The sequence below is a fragment of the Budorcas taxicolor genome, chromosome 13 (assembly GCF_023091745.1).
Source record: "Budorcas taxicolor isolate Tak-1 chromosome 13, Takin1.1, whole genome shotgun sequence".
Lineage (NCBI taxonomy): Eukaryota > Metazoa > Chordata > Mammalia > Artiodactyla > Bovidae > Budorcas > Budorcas taxicolor.
Window position 1 is genome coordinate 26,017,801 of NC_068922.1, and position 16,423 is coordinate 26,034,223.

The 16,423-nt window shown below is 43.4% G+C and overlaps 2 pseudogenes; both read left to right on the forward strand.

The window, feature by feature from the left end:
• Positions 1 to 334: 334 nt before the first annotated feature.
• LOC128058657 (protein argonaute-1-like) lies at positions 335 to 1,351 on the forward strand (annotated as a pseudogene).
• A 199-nt stretch (positions 1,352 to 1,550) lies between these two features.
• Positions 1,551 to 2,624, forward strand: LOC128058590 (heterogeneous nuclear ribonucleoproteins A2/B1-like; annotated as a pseudogene).
• The last annotated feature ends 13,799 nt before the right edge of the window (positions 2,625 to 16,423 follow it).

Here is a 16,423-nt window from a genome sequence, read left to right on the forward strand (position 1 = left end):
TGATAGTCTTGACTTTTTTGTGTTCTAAATTTAGAAACTTTTTGTTTAAAAAACTTATCCAAGAGGACTATTCCTATCACAGACGAACTTTGTCACCAAAGAGGAATCATGTCAAACTCTTGTTCTAAAGCAATGCAAGGTGGGGGGAGCTGCTGCAGGCTCCGCGGCAGCGGCGGCAACAGAAGCTCCGGGGGCGGCGGCGCCAGTGGCCAGGCTTGGGGTGGGCAGCCTAGCCTGGCCCGGGAGCCCAGGCAGCAAACGTGCAGGGTACCTAGGCCCCTTACACTGGACTCCACAGTCTCCGGGCCGCTTGATCTCCCCACGGGTATATGGGATGGAAGCGGGACCCTCGGGAGCAGCTGCCGGCGCCTACCTGCCCCCCTGCAGCAGGTGTTCCAGGCACCTCGCCGGCCTGGCATTGGCACTATGGGGAAACCAATCAAGCTCCTGGCCAATAACTTTGAAGTGGACATCCCTAAGATTGACATCTATCACTACGAAGTGGATATCAAGCCAGATAAGTGTCCTCGCAGAGTCAACTGGGAAGTGGTGGAATACATGGTCCAGCATTTGAAGCCTCAGATATTTGGTGACCGCAAGCCCGTGTATGATGGAAAGAAGAACATTTACACTGTCACAGCACTGCCCATTGGCAATGAACGGGTTGACTTTGAGGTGACAATCCCTGGGGAAGGGAAGGATCGAATCTTCAAGGTCTCCATCAGGTGGCTGGCCATCGTGAGCTGGCTCATGAAGCTTTGGTCAGTGGCCAGATCCCTGTTCCCCTGGAGTCTGTGCAAGCTCTGGATGTAGCCATGAGGCACCTGGCATCCATGAGGTACACCCCTGTGGGCTGCTCCTTCTTCTCACCGCCTGAGGGCTACTACCACCCGCTGGAGGGTGGGCACGAGGCCTGGCTCGGCTTTCACCAGTCTGTGCACCCTGCCATGTGGAAGATGATGCTCAACATTGATGTCTCAGCCACTGCCTTCCACAAGGCACAGCCAGTGATTGAGCTCATGTGTGAGGTGCTCGACATCAGGAACATAGACGAGCAGCCAAAGCCCTCATGGACTCTCAGCGTGTGTGCTTCACCAAGATCAAGGGCGTGAAGGTGGAAGTGACCCACTGTGGACAAATGACGAGGAAATACCGCGTGTGTAATGTTACCCGCCGCCCTGCCAGCCATCAGACGTTTCCTCTGCAGCTGGAGAGTGGACAGACTGTGGAGTGTACAGTGGCCCAGTATTTCAAGCAGAAATATAACCTGCAGCTCAAGTATCCCCACCTGCCTTGCCTGCAAGTTGGCCAGGAACAAAAGCATACCTACCTGCCCCTAGAGGAACATTGAAAGATGCTCAAGACTGATTCGAGGGCTCCAGAGGCAGCGGCTCTGGAGGTCTGAGCCGCATCACCGACTGCATGTGGAGGTTCCTAGACCTGACGCTCCTGGGGCAGTAGAGGGCCTCACCCCGCAGTAGAGACCTATTGGGTCTCTGTTCATCCCGCGAGATCTGACGATAACCTCGGCTACTGGAAATACGGCTGCAGCGAGTGAACCCGTGATGGAAAAAACTGTGAAATCTGTTCCTGTGAAGAGGGAAAAGAAAGAAAACGAACAAATCTGTAAACTCTTCATTGGTGGCTTGAGCTCTGAAACCACAGAAGAAAGTCTGAAGAACTACTACCAGCAGTGGGGAGAACTCACAGACTGTGTGGTCATAAGGGGCCTTGCCAGTCAAAAATCAAGAGGGTTTGGTTTTGTTACTTTCTCCTCCGTGGCTGAGGTGGATGCAGCCATGGCGGCCAGACCTCATTCCATTGATGGGGAGAGTGGTTGACCCCAAACGTGCTGTTGCGAGAGAGAAATCTGAAAAACAGGGGTCGCTTGTCACTGTGAAGAAGCTGTTCGTTGGTGGAATTAAGGAAGATACCGAGGAGCATCATCTTAGAGAGTACTTTGAGAAATATGGAAAAATCGATAACATTGAGATCATTACTGATAGGCAGTCAGGCAAGAAAAGAGGCTTTGGATTTGTGACTTTTGATGACTATGATCCCGTGGATAAGATAGTGTTGCAGAAATACCATACCATCAATGGTCATCGTGCAGAAGTCGGGAAGGCTTTGTCGAGACAGGAAATGCAGGAAATTCAAGGTTCTAGAAGTAGAAAAGGAGGTCCTTTTGGTTTTAGTGTTTCTTCTAGTGGGGGTGGAAATTTAGGACGAGGGCCAGGAACTAAATTTACGGAGAAGCTGATGGATATGGAAATGGTCCCGGATCTAGGGATGGCTGTCATGGGTATGGAGGAGGACCTGCAGGTGGGAATTTTGGAGGTTACCCTTGTTATGGAGGTGGGAATTTTGGAGGTTACCCTTGTTATGGAGGAGGAGGTGGAGAATATGGTGGTCGAGGTCCTGGGTATGGCAACCAGTGGGAATTCTCTGGAGGTGGTTATGGCAATAATTTTGGAAATTACGACCAGCAACCTTCTAATTATGGCCCAATGAGGAATGGAATCTTTGGTGTTGGCAGGAACATAGCAGCCCCATATGGTGGAGAAAATTATGGCCCAAGAGGCAATGGAGGAAGTGGGGGCTATGGAGGGGGAAAGGGGTATTGAGCTTCTTCCTGTTTGCCCTGGGCTTCACTGTCTGAATAGCAGAGGATGAGAGCCCAGACATAACAGAACGCTTTCCAGTTATTGAAATAAAGACATTAAGAAAACTCTTATCTCAGCCATGAATAAATATTTAGTGATGTGTCAGAAGACCTCAGAGCAGGTTCAAAGAGTCATTTTTGTGAATGGACTGGATTATTTAAGAACATTACCTTCCTGTGGAGGAAAAATTGTGAAAAAAAACTGACTTTGAGACAGTTTCCTAGCTTCTTAATTGTTTCTTTCTAGTGAGTATAGAAGTATTCCTTCTTTGATAATGTTAAATGTGTAAGTTTCAGGTGACATGTGAAACCTTTTAAATGGTTTTTTTCTCAAAGTTTTGAAACTATTAGCCAGAATCAGCACAATAGACAGAATGTTGTTCCTTTAAAATTTTGTGTCTGTAAAGAAGCAGTTGTACTTTATGATTTAATAAAATAATTCTAAAAGAAAAAAAAGCAATACAAGTTAGTTAAGATTTTCTTTATTATTATAGCATAATCCATCCTTTCCCCCTTGAATAGTTACCAGGACAGAAATAATGTCTTTCTAATTTTGTTTATTTTCTCTTTAAACATTTGTTTCTTGGAAAGTACAAGGGAACACTTAGAATGCATTCTATGTTTTAATTCAGTGTTAACTGGTCAGAAGGCAGATAATGGAGAATCTGAATTGGTTTTCAGTTTCTCTTTCTTCCTCTACAATGTAAATATAATACTTTGCCAGAAATAAAACTCTGTGATGGAATGAAAATGGAAAAGGAGGGATAAATATAGGAATAGTCTGTGTTACACAACCATCATATTCCTAGAAAGAAAAATAAGTTAAATATGAAAATAGCAAGTTCATGACAGATTTTATAGAACATACTTCCATTTCCATTCAAACAGCAATAGAAAAGGGGAAAAATACCCTCTTTGCAGGATTGTAAGCCCAGTTTTCCCATGGTAGTATACCATGGCATTTTATTCCTTCCAGCATTTTTAGTCTTACTGTTTCAGTTCAGTTCAGTTCAGTTGCCCAGTCATGTCTGACTCTTTGCAACCCCATGGACTGCAGCACACCAGGCTTCCCTGTCCATCACCAACTCCTGGAGCTTACTCAAACTCATGTCCATTGAGTCAGTGATGCCAACTCATCCTCTGTTATCCCCTTCTCCTCCCTCCCTCAGTCTTTCCCAGCATCAGGGTCTTTGCCAATGAGTCAGTTCTTCACATCAGTGGCCAAAGCATTGGAGTTTCAGCTTCAGCATCAGTCCTTCCAATGAATATTCAGGACTAATTTCCTTTAGGATTGACTGGTTGGATCTCCTTACATCCACGGGACTCTCAAGATCTTCTCCAACACCATAGTTCAAGAGCATCAATTCTTCAGCCCTCAGCTTTCTTTATGGTCCAACTCTCACATCCATATATTACTACTGGAAAAAACATAGCTTTGGCTAGACGGACCTTTGTTGGCAAAGCAGTGTCTCTGCTTTTTTTTTTTTAATTTAAAAAAATTTTATTTTACTTTATTTTGCTTTACAATACTGTATTGGTTTTGCCATACATTGACATGAATCAGCCACGGGTGTACATGAGTTCCCAATCCTGAACCCCCCTCCCACCTCCCACCCCATATCCCACCTCCCACCCCATATCATCTCTCTGGATCATCCCTGTACACCAGCCCCAAGCATCCTGTATCCTGTATCGAACATAGACTGGCGATTCATTTCTTACATGATAGTATACATGTTTCAATGCCATTCTCCCAAACATCCCACCCTCTCCCTCTCCCACAGAGTCCAAAAGTCCGTTCTAAACATCTGTGTCTCTTTTGCTGTCTCGCATACAGGGTTATGATTACTATCTTTCTAAATTCCATATATATGTGTTAGTATACTGTATTGGTGTTTTTTTTTCTGGCTTACTTCACTCTGTATAATAGGCTCCAGTTTCATCCACCTCATTAGAACTGATTCAAATGTATTCTTTTTAATGGCTGAGTAATACTCCATTGTGTATATGTACCACCGCTTTCTTATCCATTCATTTGCTGATGGGCATCTAGGTTGTTTCCATGTCCTGGCTATTATATAAACACTGCTGCGATGAACATTGGGGTACACGTGTCTCTTTCAATTCTGGTTTCCTCGGTGTGTATGCCCAGCAGTGGGATTGCTGGGTCATAAGGCAGGGTCTCTGCTTTTTAATATGCTGTCTAGGTTGGTCATAGCTTTTCTTCCAAGGAGCAAGCATCTTTTAATTTCATGGCTTCAGTCACCATCTGCAGTGATTTTTGGAAACCTCAAAAATGAAGTTTGTCACTGTTTCCATTGTTTCCCTATCTATTTGCAATGAAGTGATGGGACTGGATTCCATGATCTTAGTTTTCTGATATTTAGTTTTAAGCCAAATTTTTCATACTCCTGATTCACTTTCATTAAGAGGCTCTTTAGTTCTTCTTCCCTTTCTGCCATAAGGGTGGTGTCATATGCATGTCTGTGCTTATTGATATTTTGCCCAGCATTCTTGATTCCAGCTTGTGCTTATCCGGTCCATATTTCGCATGATATACTCTGCATATAAGTTAAATAAGCAGGGTGACAATATACAGCCTTGATGTACTCCTTTTCCTATTTGGAACCAGTCTGTTGTTCCATGTCCAGTTCTAACTGCTGCTTCCTGACCTGCATACAGATTTCTCAAGAGGCAGGTCAGATGGTCTGGTATTCCCATCTCTTTCAGAATTTTCCACAGTTTATTGTGATCCACACAGTCAAAGGCTTTGGCATAGTCAATAATGCAGAAATAGATGTTTTTCTGGAACTCTCTTGCTTTTTCCATGATCCAGCGCATGTTGGCAATTGGATCTCTGGTTCCTCTGCCTTTTCTAAAACCAGCTTGAACATCAGGAAGTTCACAGTTCACGTATTGCTGAAGCCTGGCTTGGAGAATTTTGAGCATTACTTTACTGGCATGTGAGATGAGTACAATTGTGTGGTAGTTTGAGCATTCTTTGGCATTGTCTTTCTTTGGGATTGGAATGAAAACTGACCTTTTCCAGTCCTGTGGCCACTGCTGAGTTTTCCAAATTTGCTGGCATATTGAGTGAAGCACTTTCACGGCATCATCTTTTAGGATTTGACATAGCACAACTGGAATTCCATCACCTCCACTAGCTTTGTTCATAGTGATGCTTTCTAAGGCCCACTTGACTTTGCATTCCAGGATGCCTGGCTCTAGGTATGTGATCACACCATCGTGGTTATCTGGGTCATGAAGATCTTTGTTGTATAGTTCTGTGTATTCTTGCCATCTCTTCTTAATATCTTCTGCTTCTGTTAGGTCCATACCATTTCTGTCCTTTATTGAGCCCATCTTTGCATGAAATGTTCCCTTGGTATCTCTAATTTTCTTGAAGAGATCTCTAGTCTTTCCTGTTCCGTTGTTTTCCTCTATTTCTTTGCATTGATCGCTGAGGAAGGCATTATCTCTCCTTGCTATTCTTTGGAACTCTGCATTCATATGGGTATAGCTTTCCTTTTCTCCTTTGCCTTTCGCTACTCTTCTTTTTGCAGCTATTTGTAAGGCCTCCTTAGACAAACATTTTGCCTTTTTGCATTTCTTTTTCTTTGGGATGGTCTTGGTCACTGCCACCTGTACAATGTCACAAACCTCCATCCATACTTCTTCAGGTGCTCTATCAGATCTAATCCCTTGAAAATCTTTGTTACTTCCACCTGGAGTAACAGGCAAATTCAGCCTTGGAGTACAGAATGAAGCAGGCAAAGGCTAATAGAGTTTTGCCAAGAAAATGCACTGGTCATAGCAAACACCCTCTTCCAACAACACAAGAGAAGACTCTACACATGGACATCACCAGATGGTCAACACCAAAATCAGATTGATTATATTCTCTGCAGCCAAAGATGGAAAAGCTCTATACAGTCAGCAAAAACAAGACTGGGAGCTGACTGTGGCTCAGATCATGAACTCCTTATAGCCAAATTCAGACTTAAATTCAAGAAAGTAGGGAAAACCACCAGACCATTCATGTATGACCTAAATCAAATCCCTTTTGATTATACAGTGAAAGTGAGAAATAGATTTAAAGGACTAGATCTGATAGACAGAGTGCCTGATGAACTATGGATGGAAATTCATGACATTGTACAGGAGACAGGCATCAAGAACATCCCCAAGAAAAAGAAATGCAAAAAAGCAAAATGGCTGTCTGGGGAGGCCTTACATATAGCTGTGAAAAGAGGAGAAGTGAAAAGCAAAGGAGAAAAGGAAAGATATAAGCATCTGAATGCAGAGTTCCAAAGAATAGCAAGGAGAGATAAGAAAGCCTTCCTCAGCGATCAATGCAAAGAAATAGAGGAAAACAACAGAATGGGAAAGACTAGAGATCTCTTCAAGAAAATTAGAGATACCAAGGGAACATTTCATGCAAAGATGGGCTCGATAAAGGACAGAAATGGTATGGACCTAACAGAAGCAGAAGATATTAAGAAGAGATGGCAAGAATACACAGAAGAACTGTACAAAAAAAGACCTTCACGACCCAGATAATCATGATGGTGTGATCACTCCCCTAGACCCAGACATCCTGGAATGTGAAGTCAAGTGGGCCTTAGAAAGCATCACTATAAACAAAGCTAGTGGAGGTGATGGAATTCCAGTTGTGCTATGTCAAATCCTAAAAGATGATGCTGTGAAAGTGCTTCACTCAATATGCCAGCAAATTTGGAAAACTCAGCAGTGGCCACAGGACTGGAAAAGGTCAGTTTTCATTCCAATCCCAAAGAAAGGCAATGCCAAAGAATGCTCAAACTACCACACAATTGTACTCATCTCACATGCCAGTAAAGTAATGCTCAAAATTCTCCAAGCCAGGCTTCAGCCTTACATGACCTGTAAACTACCAGATGTTCAAGCTGGTTTTAGAAAAGGCAGAGGAACCAGAGATCCAATTGCCAACATGCGCTGGATCATGGAAAAAGCAAGAGAGTTCCAGAAAAACATCTATTTCTGCTTTATTGACTATGCCAAAGCCTTTGACTGTGTGGATCACAATAAACTGTGGAAAATTCTGAAAGAGATGGGAATACCAGACCATCTGACCTGCCTCTTGAGAAACCTATATGCAGGTCAGGAAGCAACAGTTAGAACTGGACATGAAACAACAGACTGGTTCCAAATAGAAAAGGAGTACATCAAGACTGTATATTATCACCCTGCTTATTTAACTTATATGCAGGGTACATCATGAGAAACGCTGGGCTGAAAGAAGCACAAGCTGGAATCAAGATTGCTGGGAGAAATATCAATTACCTTAGATATGCAGATGACACCACTCTTATGGCAGAAAGTGAAGAGGAACTAAAAAGCCTCTGGTTGAAAATGAGAGGAGAGTGAAAAAGTTGGCTTAAAGCTCAACATTCAGAAAACGAAGATCATGGCATCTGGTCCCATCACTTCATGGGAATTAGATGGGAAAACAGTGGAAACAGTTGCTGACCGTTTTTTTGGGCTCCAAGATCACTGCAGATGCTAATTGCAGCCATGAAATTAAAAGACACATACTCCCTGGAAGGAAAGTTATGACCAAACTAGATAGAATATTCGAAAGCAGAGACATTGCTTTGCCAACAAAGGTCCGTCCAGTCAAGGCTATGGTTTTCCCAGTGGTCATGTATGGATGTGAGAGTTGGACTGTGAAGAAAGCTGAGTGCTGAAGAATTGATGCTTTTGAACTGTGGTGTTTGAGAAGACTCTTGAGCGTCCTTTGGACTGCAAGGAGATCCAACCGGTCCATCTTAAACGAGATCAGTCCTGGGTGTTCTTTGGAAGGACTGATGCTAAAGCTGAAACTCCAATACTTTGGCCACCTCATGTGAAAAGTTGACTCATTGGAAAAGACCCTGATGCTGGGAGGGATGGGGGGCAGGAGGAGAAGAGGACGAAAGAGGATGAGATGGCTGGATGGCATCACTGACTCGATGTACATGAGTTTGAGTAAACTCCGGGAGTTGATGATGGACAAGGAGGCCTGGCGTGCTGCGATTCATGGGGCTGTGAAGAGTCGGACATGACTGAGCAACTGAACTGAACTGAACTGTATGATCATTAGGGATTTGACTTAGGTCATACCTGAATTGTGAGTGGTTTCCCCTACTTTCTTCAGTTTAAGTCTGAATTTGGCAATAAGGAGTTCATGATCTGAGCCACAGTCAGTTCCTGGTCTTGTTTTTGCGGACTGTATAGAGCTTCTCCATCTTTGGCTACAAAGAATATAATCAGTCTGATTTTGGTATTGACCATCTGGTGATGTCCATGTGTAGAGTCTTCTCTTGTGTTGTTGGAAGAGGGAGTTTGCTATGACCACTGTGTTCTCTTGGCAAAACGCTGTTAGCCTTTGGCCTGCTTCATTTTGTACTCCAGGGCCAAATTTGCATGTTATTCCAGGTATCTCTTGTCATCCTACTTTTGCATTCCAGTCCCCTATAATGAAAAGGGCATCTTTTGGGGGGTGTTAGTTCTAGAAGGTCTTATAGGTCTTCATAGAACCATTTAACTTCAGCTTCTTCTGTGTTACTGATTGAGATATAGACTTGGATTACTGTGATATTGAATGGTTTGGCTTGGAAACAAATAGAGATCGTTCTGTTGTTTTTGAGATTGCATCCAAGTACTGCATTTTGGTCTGTTTTGTTGACTATGAGGGCTACTCCATTTCTTCTAAGGGATTCTTGTCCACAGTAGTATATATCATGGTTGTCTGAGTTAAATTCTAGTCCATTTTAGTTCCTGAAATGTCAGTATTCACTCTTGCCATCTCCTGTTTAACTACTTCCAATTTACATTGACCCATGGACCTAACATTCCAGGCTCCTATGCAATATTGTTCTTTACATCATCAGACCTTACTTCCATCACCAGTCACATCCACAACTGGGTGTTGTTTTTGCTTTGGTTCTGTTTCTTCATTCTTTCTGGAGTTATTTCTCCATTCTTGTCCAGTAGCATATTGGGCTCATGGTTTCATTGCATTAGACAAGGCTGTGGTCCATGTGATCAGTTTGATTAGTTTTTTGTGATTGTGGTTTTCATTCTATCTGCCGTCTGATGGATAAGGATAAGAGGCCTATGGAAGCTTCCTGATGACTGACTGAGGGGGAAACTGAGTCCTGTTCTGATGGGCATGGCCATGCTCAGTAAATCTTTAATCCAACTTCTGTTGATGGGTGAGGCTGTGTTCCCTTCCTGTTGTTTGACCTAAGGCCATTCTTTGGTGGAGGTAATGAAGATAATGGCACCCCACTCCAGTACTCTTGCCTGGAAAATCCCATGGATGGAGGAGCCTGGTAGGCTGCAGTCCATGGGGTCGCTGAGGGTCGGACATGACTGAGAGACTTCACTTTCACTTTTCACTTTCATGCATTGGAGAAGGAAATGGCAACCCACTCCAGTGTTCTTGCCTGGAGAATCCCAGGGACGGGGGAGCCTGGTGGGCTGCCGTCTATGGGGTCGTGCAGAGTCAGACACAACTGAAGCGACTTAGCAGCAACTTAGCAGCAGCAATGAAGATAATGGCGACCTCCTTCAAAAGGTCCTATGCAGGCATTGTGGCATTCATTGCGCCCTACCCTGCAGCAGGCCACTGCTGACCCCTGCCTCCACCGGAGACTCTTGCTATTTAGTCCGTCTGAAATTCTCACCCTCCTTTTTTACATCAATATCTTATGTGTGCTGCAGTACTAGTGCGATCATAGAATTTATTGTCCAAAGGAAGCCTTTAAGAGTGAAAGTGCAGCACTAATTATAATTATGCTTGGTGTATGACATCCCTTATATGCGGAATCTGAAATGACATGATACAAATGAACTCATATACAAAACAGTCTTAGAGAACAAAGTTATGGTTGCATGGCATTCCCCTCATGAGGGAGTATGAGGGGAAGGGATAGTTAGGGAGTTTGGGATGGGCATGGACACACTGCTATGTTTAAAATGTATAACCAGCAAGAACCTACTGTATATCACAGGGAACTGTGCTCAATGTTATGTGACAGCCTGGTGGAGAATGAATACATGTATATGTATGAGTCCCTTTGCTGCCACCTGAGACTGTCATAACATTGTTAATCAGCTATAGTAGTAGTAGTGTTAATTACTTAGTGTCTGATTCTTGTCGACTGCAGCCTACCAGGTTCCTCTGTCCATGGGATTCTCCAGGCAAGAATACTGGAGTGGATTGCCATTCAGCTATATTCCAATATAAAATAAAAAGTTTAGTTCAAAAAAATAATGATTAAGTTTGGAAAACACTGTAAACTGGGACTATCCCAAGCAACCTAGGATGTCGGTTTGTTTAGCCTGTTCAAAAAAGTGTTGGTCCCATCTGACTCTTTGGCACCCTGTAGACTGTAGCCCACCACGCTCCTCTGTTCATGGGGTTCTCCAGGCAAGAATACTGGAGTGAGTAGCCACTCCCTTCTCTAGAGGTTCTTCCTGACCCAGGAATTGAACCTGGGTCTCCTGCATTGCAGGCAGATTCTTTACCATCTGAGCCACCAGGGAGGAACAGTACTCTTCCATGCTCACTCCATGAAGCATTTCCTGATGCCAGGAATCCGAATGACTTTCTCTTAACTCTGGCCTTAGGAATTTGCTTAAGTCTGTGACTGCACTGACTCACGGTTTATTTAGTTGCATACTGCTCTGAATTGTCTACTAAAATAAGAGCCCTGTGAGGGCAAGGAATTTTTTTGCTTCCCTCTCTGTACCCAGTTTCTAACAGTGTGCTTTGCTCTGAGTTCAATAAATATTGGCCGCATTGAAATGTTTGATTCCTAGTCATCTTCTAAAATACACTTGAAGAGAAACAGAAACTGAGGAGTTGACTGAAGTCTTGCTTCAGAATTTCTAAAGAGTTGAGTACTAACCAGTTTTTCACATCCTGGCAGTGTTTAGGAGGTTCACATTATGACTGAACCCCATTAACTCTCTTACATTGTTGCTCAGTCACTCAGTCATGTCCGACTCTTTGTGCCCCCTTGGACTGCAGCACACCAGGCTTCCCTGTCCTTCACCATCTCCCAGAGCTTGCTCAAACTCACGTCCATGGAGTTGGTGATGCCATCCAACCATCTCATCCTCTGTCAGCCCCTTCTCCTCTTGCCCTCAATCTTTCCCAGTATCAGGGCCTTTCCCAATGAGTCACCTCTTTGCATCAGGTGGCTAAAGTATTGGAGCTTTGGCTCTAGCATCAGTCCTTCCAATGAATATTCAGTGTTGATTTCCTTTGGGGTTGACTAGTTTGATCACCTTACAGTCCAGGGGACTCTTGGAATTCATTTGTCACCATAAGGAGGGAGAAATCTAAGGTTTGGGACATGGCCCAGTTTGTTAGAGCTATAAAAACACTTCCATATGGCATAAAAAGTCAGAAATATTTAATTTGGCTATAAGAACTTGCTTTTAGTTATTTGAACTCTTTCTGGAAAATGAAACTTGGTGAGGTCTATATAAAATATTTACATAAAAATAAATACTGCTGCTAGGCTTTCAGATGTTTCTAAGACATGAGATCGTTTGAACAAACTGGATGTTTTACTGACTTGAGAATTTCTTATCCGTATATTTTATGTGACGTAGATGTAGTCATGATTTGCATGCATATAACTCTAAAGTTTCCATATGTGAACAGAAAAATTGTGGATTGACTCAGATCCTCTCAAGATGAATGTTTAAGTGTTAAAAAACTTGGTTAAGGTATTAATATTTTGGTAGAAATTTATGACCTTGTTTATCCACCTTGTCTGCGAGCCTCCTGGTAAGCTTCCTTCAAATGAATGGGTCCGGTCCATTAAAAGCTGAAAACATTCTGTTCCCTTTGGCCAATGCTTAACCTTTTTGGAGCATCTTAAGTATCAAAGATATAAAAATAACCTGACATTTACATTTACAGAACCTCTCTCTGCAGCTCAAAGAGCTCATTGTTCTGGGAATTCTCAGTAGCATCTTCCCATTCCTCCTAAAGGCACATCCCATTCTAACGCCTAATCTTATTTATTCTGCCCCGCCCCCCGCCCCCGCTTTTTTTAGTTTATTATGAGAGTACTTATATGCTTATTTCCAGATACACTTAACATAACACAGTCCTAGTAATCAAGTTGCTTCATTTGTATCCCAAACATAAATTCAATAGAAATAAGTTATTCCATATCTATTACTATTTAGCAGGTACACATTTTTTTATTTTTTAAAATACTTCTTTTAAGCTTCCTCTGGCAGATATTTTGGTTTAATTGTCTTGTTTTTGTTTTGTAGTACAGGAGAGTACTGGGTGACCATTTATTTGTTACCTTAGAATGTTTTTTTTATCAAACTAACTAGTATAAAGAGGTTGAATTCTTGCTCCTAACTGCTTTGGGCAATATGGGGAAAGAAAAGGATGAGTTCAGGGATTCAAATTCCCACCTCTAGCACCACATAAATCACCCAAAAGTTTCTATGTCTGTCTTAAAAGAGATCCTTACATCCTGCAGACACAGAGTAAACCAGACACAGAATCTCTGCAGTTAGCTGCCGAGTTGCAATGCAAATTAAATTTCCAACTTTACAGCGCGTTGAAATCAAGGCATTGATTGGGAAGGAATGGAGCCCTGAAAATTCAAAAGGGGCGTGTGGCTGGATCCTGATGAAGCTGGGGACATTGGGTCTTCTTCACCAGTACAACGAGCCCTTACAGCTCCACCTGGGGAGATTAACCCTGCTTTGCTAGTTAAAGTTGTAATGGCCTCCGCTGAAGAAATTGCCTTGAAAAACATGGCTGATTCTCCTCAAGACATGTCCCCATCACTCCTCTTTGGTTCAAGACCCATAACTAGTTCCAGGGAGCCCCAGAAGATGAGGTACAAAGAGTGACTTTCAAGGAGATGCGCCACACCCTTAAAGACCAAATAATTTTTCCAGTATATCCAGACAGAAATGTGGGTGATATTTATGGGAATAAAGTAGTGCATGATGATGGTGGAATGAATGTGAAGTTGGATCAGGCTGTATTTATTGGCCCCACCAAACAAAGATTCTGGCTTCACTGTTATAACTTGAAGAGTTAGAAAAGCTCTGTTTGTTTGTTTTTGGTGTTTTTGTTTGGTTTTGGTTTTGGTCGGTTGAAACAGATCAAGATGGCCTACACTAAATCAAGCTAAAATGCCTCAGTATCCTTGAAGAACTCTGTGGTCTTCTTCTCTGTGGGTCAGGAATCATAGTGAGAACAACTGCCACTGAACTGTGATCCTTCAATGTCATGGGGATAATTGGATCCCAAGGTGGCAAAGGCCATTGGTGGCGCTTAATTACCAAGAACAAGGCAGGAATGGTTACTGTAATGGATACAGTTTTAAGGCAGTGATCGGAATAGTCTGACTCACAGAGACCTATGTCATTGGTCAATTGAACAGTTTCCCTAAAAGAGAAATATTAATAGCTGGACAGTCTCCTAATTTCTGGCTTGATTTGCATATGTGTCAGAGTTCTAGGTCAAATGACAGAAGTCTGACTTGAAGCACCAAAACTAAAAGTCATGGCCCTTGAGCCAGTTCCCACTCTAGGGCCAATTTACAGACCCAGGACCCCTTGAATGAAGAGGAAACTGAGTCCCCTGGAGAAGGACCTCATCACACTGCCCCAGACTTATGCTATTAATCTTCCTCCCAGCCTTCTCCAGAGATGCCTACTGTCTTTGACAAGGGTGACTCTGCACTGAGGGAAAGGAAAAAATCAGACTTTTCAGGGATGACTGGACTTTAGTTTTGACCTGACATGCAGGTCAACACAGTTGAGGCTCATGGAGGTCAGGTGATCAGTGGAGTCTTAGCTCAAGTTTATCCCACACCCATCCTGTGGTTTTCTCCTCAGTTCCAAATGCATAATTAGAAATACTCAGCAACCAGCAGAATTTCCACGTGGTTTCCCTGATCTATGGAGCATGGCAGAAATGGCCAAATGGAAGCCACTAGAGCCACCTAAGTAATATTAAAGTAAACTATTAATAAAATCAGTGTGAATTCCTGGAAGTATGACAGAGGTTAGTGGCATCATGAAGGACTTGAAGGATGCAGGGGAAGGGGGTGTGATTTCCACCACATCCCGATACAACTGACTTGTTTGACTTGCAGAGAAAACAGATAGTTCTTAGAGAACGACAGTGGATTATTATGAATGTAACCAGGTGGTGACTCCATTCACATCTGCTGTTCCAAATGTGTTTTCTTGCTTGAGTAAATCAACACATCCCCTGGTACCTGCTGCGTAGCTGAGCTATTGATCTGGAAAATGCTTTTTGCTCCGTGTGTTTGTGTGTGTGTGTGTGCTCAATTGCTCAGTCATGTCCAACTCTTTGCTACCCCTTGGACTGTAGCCTGTCAGGTTTCTCTGTCCATGGAATTTTCCAGGCAAGTATACTGCAGTGGGTTGCCATTTCCTACTCCAGAGGATCTTCCTGACACAAGGATCAAACCTGCAGCCCTTGTGTCTCCTGCATTGGCAGAAGGTTTCTTTACCACTAGTGCTACCTAGGAAGACCCTACCTGTGTGTAAAGACCACTGGAAGCAGTTTGCTTTTAGCTAGCAAGATTAGAAATACACTGTCACAATCCTACTTCAGGGATTCATCAATTCTCCAGCCCAATGTCATGATTTAGTCTGCAGGGACCTTGACTGCACGAGACCTCTTTTCCACAAGACATCACATGGGCCCTTCACCTTGATGATAGGCTAATTGGAACATCTGAGCAAGAAGCAGCAACTACTCTAGACCATTGGCAACAGACGATGACATGTCACAGGGGGAGAAATAAATCTGAACTATAATTCAGGGATCTTCCACCTCATGAAATGTCTGGGGGTCCAGTAATGTGGGGCATGTTGAGATATCCCTTCTAAAAGATGGAGGACAAGTTGTTACATCTGGCCCCAACTGTAAGCGAAAAACAAGCACAGCAATTTAGTGGGTTTCAGGAATTGGAAAGGAACATATTTGAGTTGGCCAAAAAGCTCTTTTGGGTTTTCCCATAAGAGCTTATGAACTTTTTGGCTGACCCAGTATTACTCCCTTACGTTCCATATACTGAGTGACTAGAAAAGCTGCTAATATTGAGTGAAACCCAGAACAAGAGAAGGCTCTCTGGCAGGTCCGTACTGCTTGCCAGCTGCCCTTGGACCAATAGGTCCAGCAGATCCAGCGGTGCTTCCGTTGTCAGTGGCTGATAGAGCTACAGGGCACTCTATATCTGGGGCAGACGGGCCTCATTGGTGAATCACAGCTGAGACTCTTGGGGTTTGGGAGCAAAATCTACCCTCTGCAGAAAGCTACTGTCCTTTGAGAAACAGCTTTTGACTTGCTACTGGGCCTTACTAGAGACTGAACACTCAACCAAGGTCCACCAAGCTATAGTATGACCTAAGCAATCCACTAAGAAATGGGTGTTGTTTAGCTGGATGGTCAGGACTTGGAGGGCTTCCTCAGGGACTCAGTGGTAAAGAACCTGCCTACAATGCAGGAGACCCGGGTTTGATCCCTGGGTTGAAAGGATGCCCTGGAGAAGGAAATGGCAACCCACTGCAGTAAAAATTCCATGAACAGAGGGGCCTGGTGGGCTATAGTCCAAGGAGTTGCAAAGAGTCAGACACTTAGTGACTAAACAACAACAAGGGCTTGGAAGTAACATGATTGCAATATTGGTGACAAAAGGGTCTGGGGAA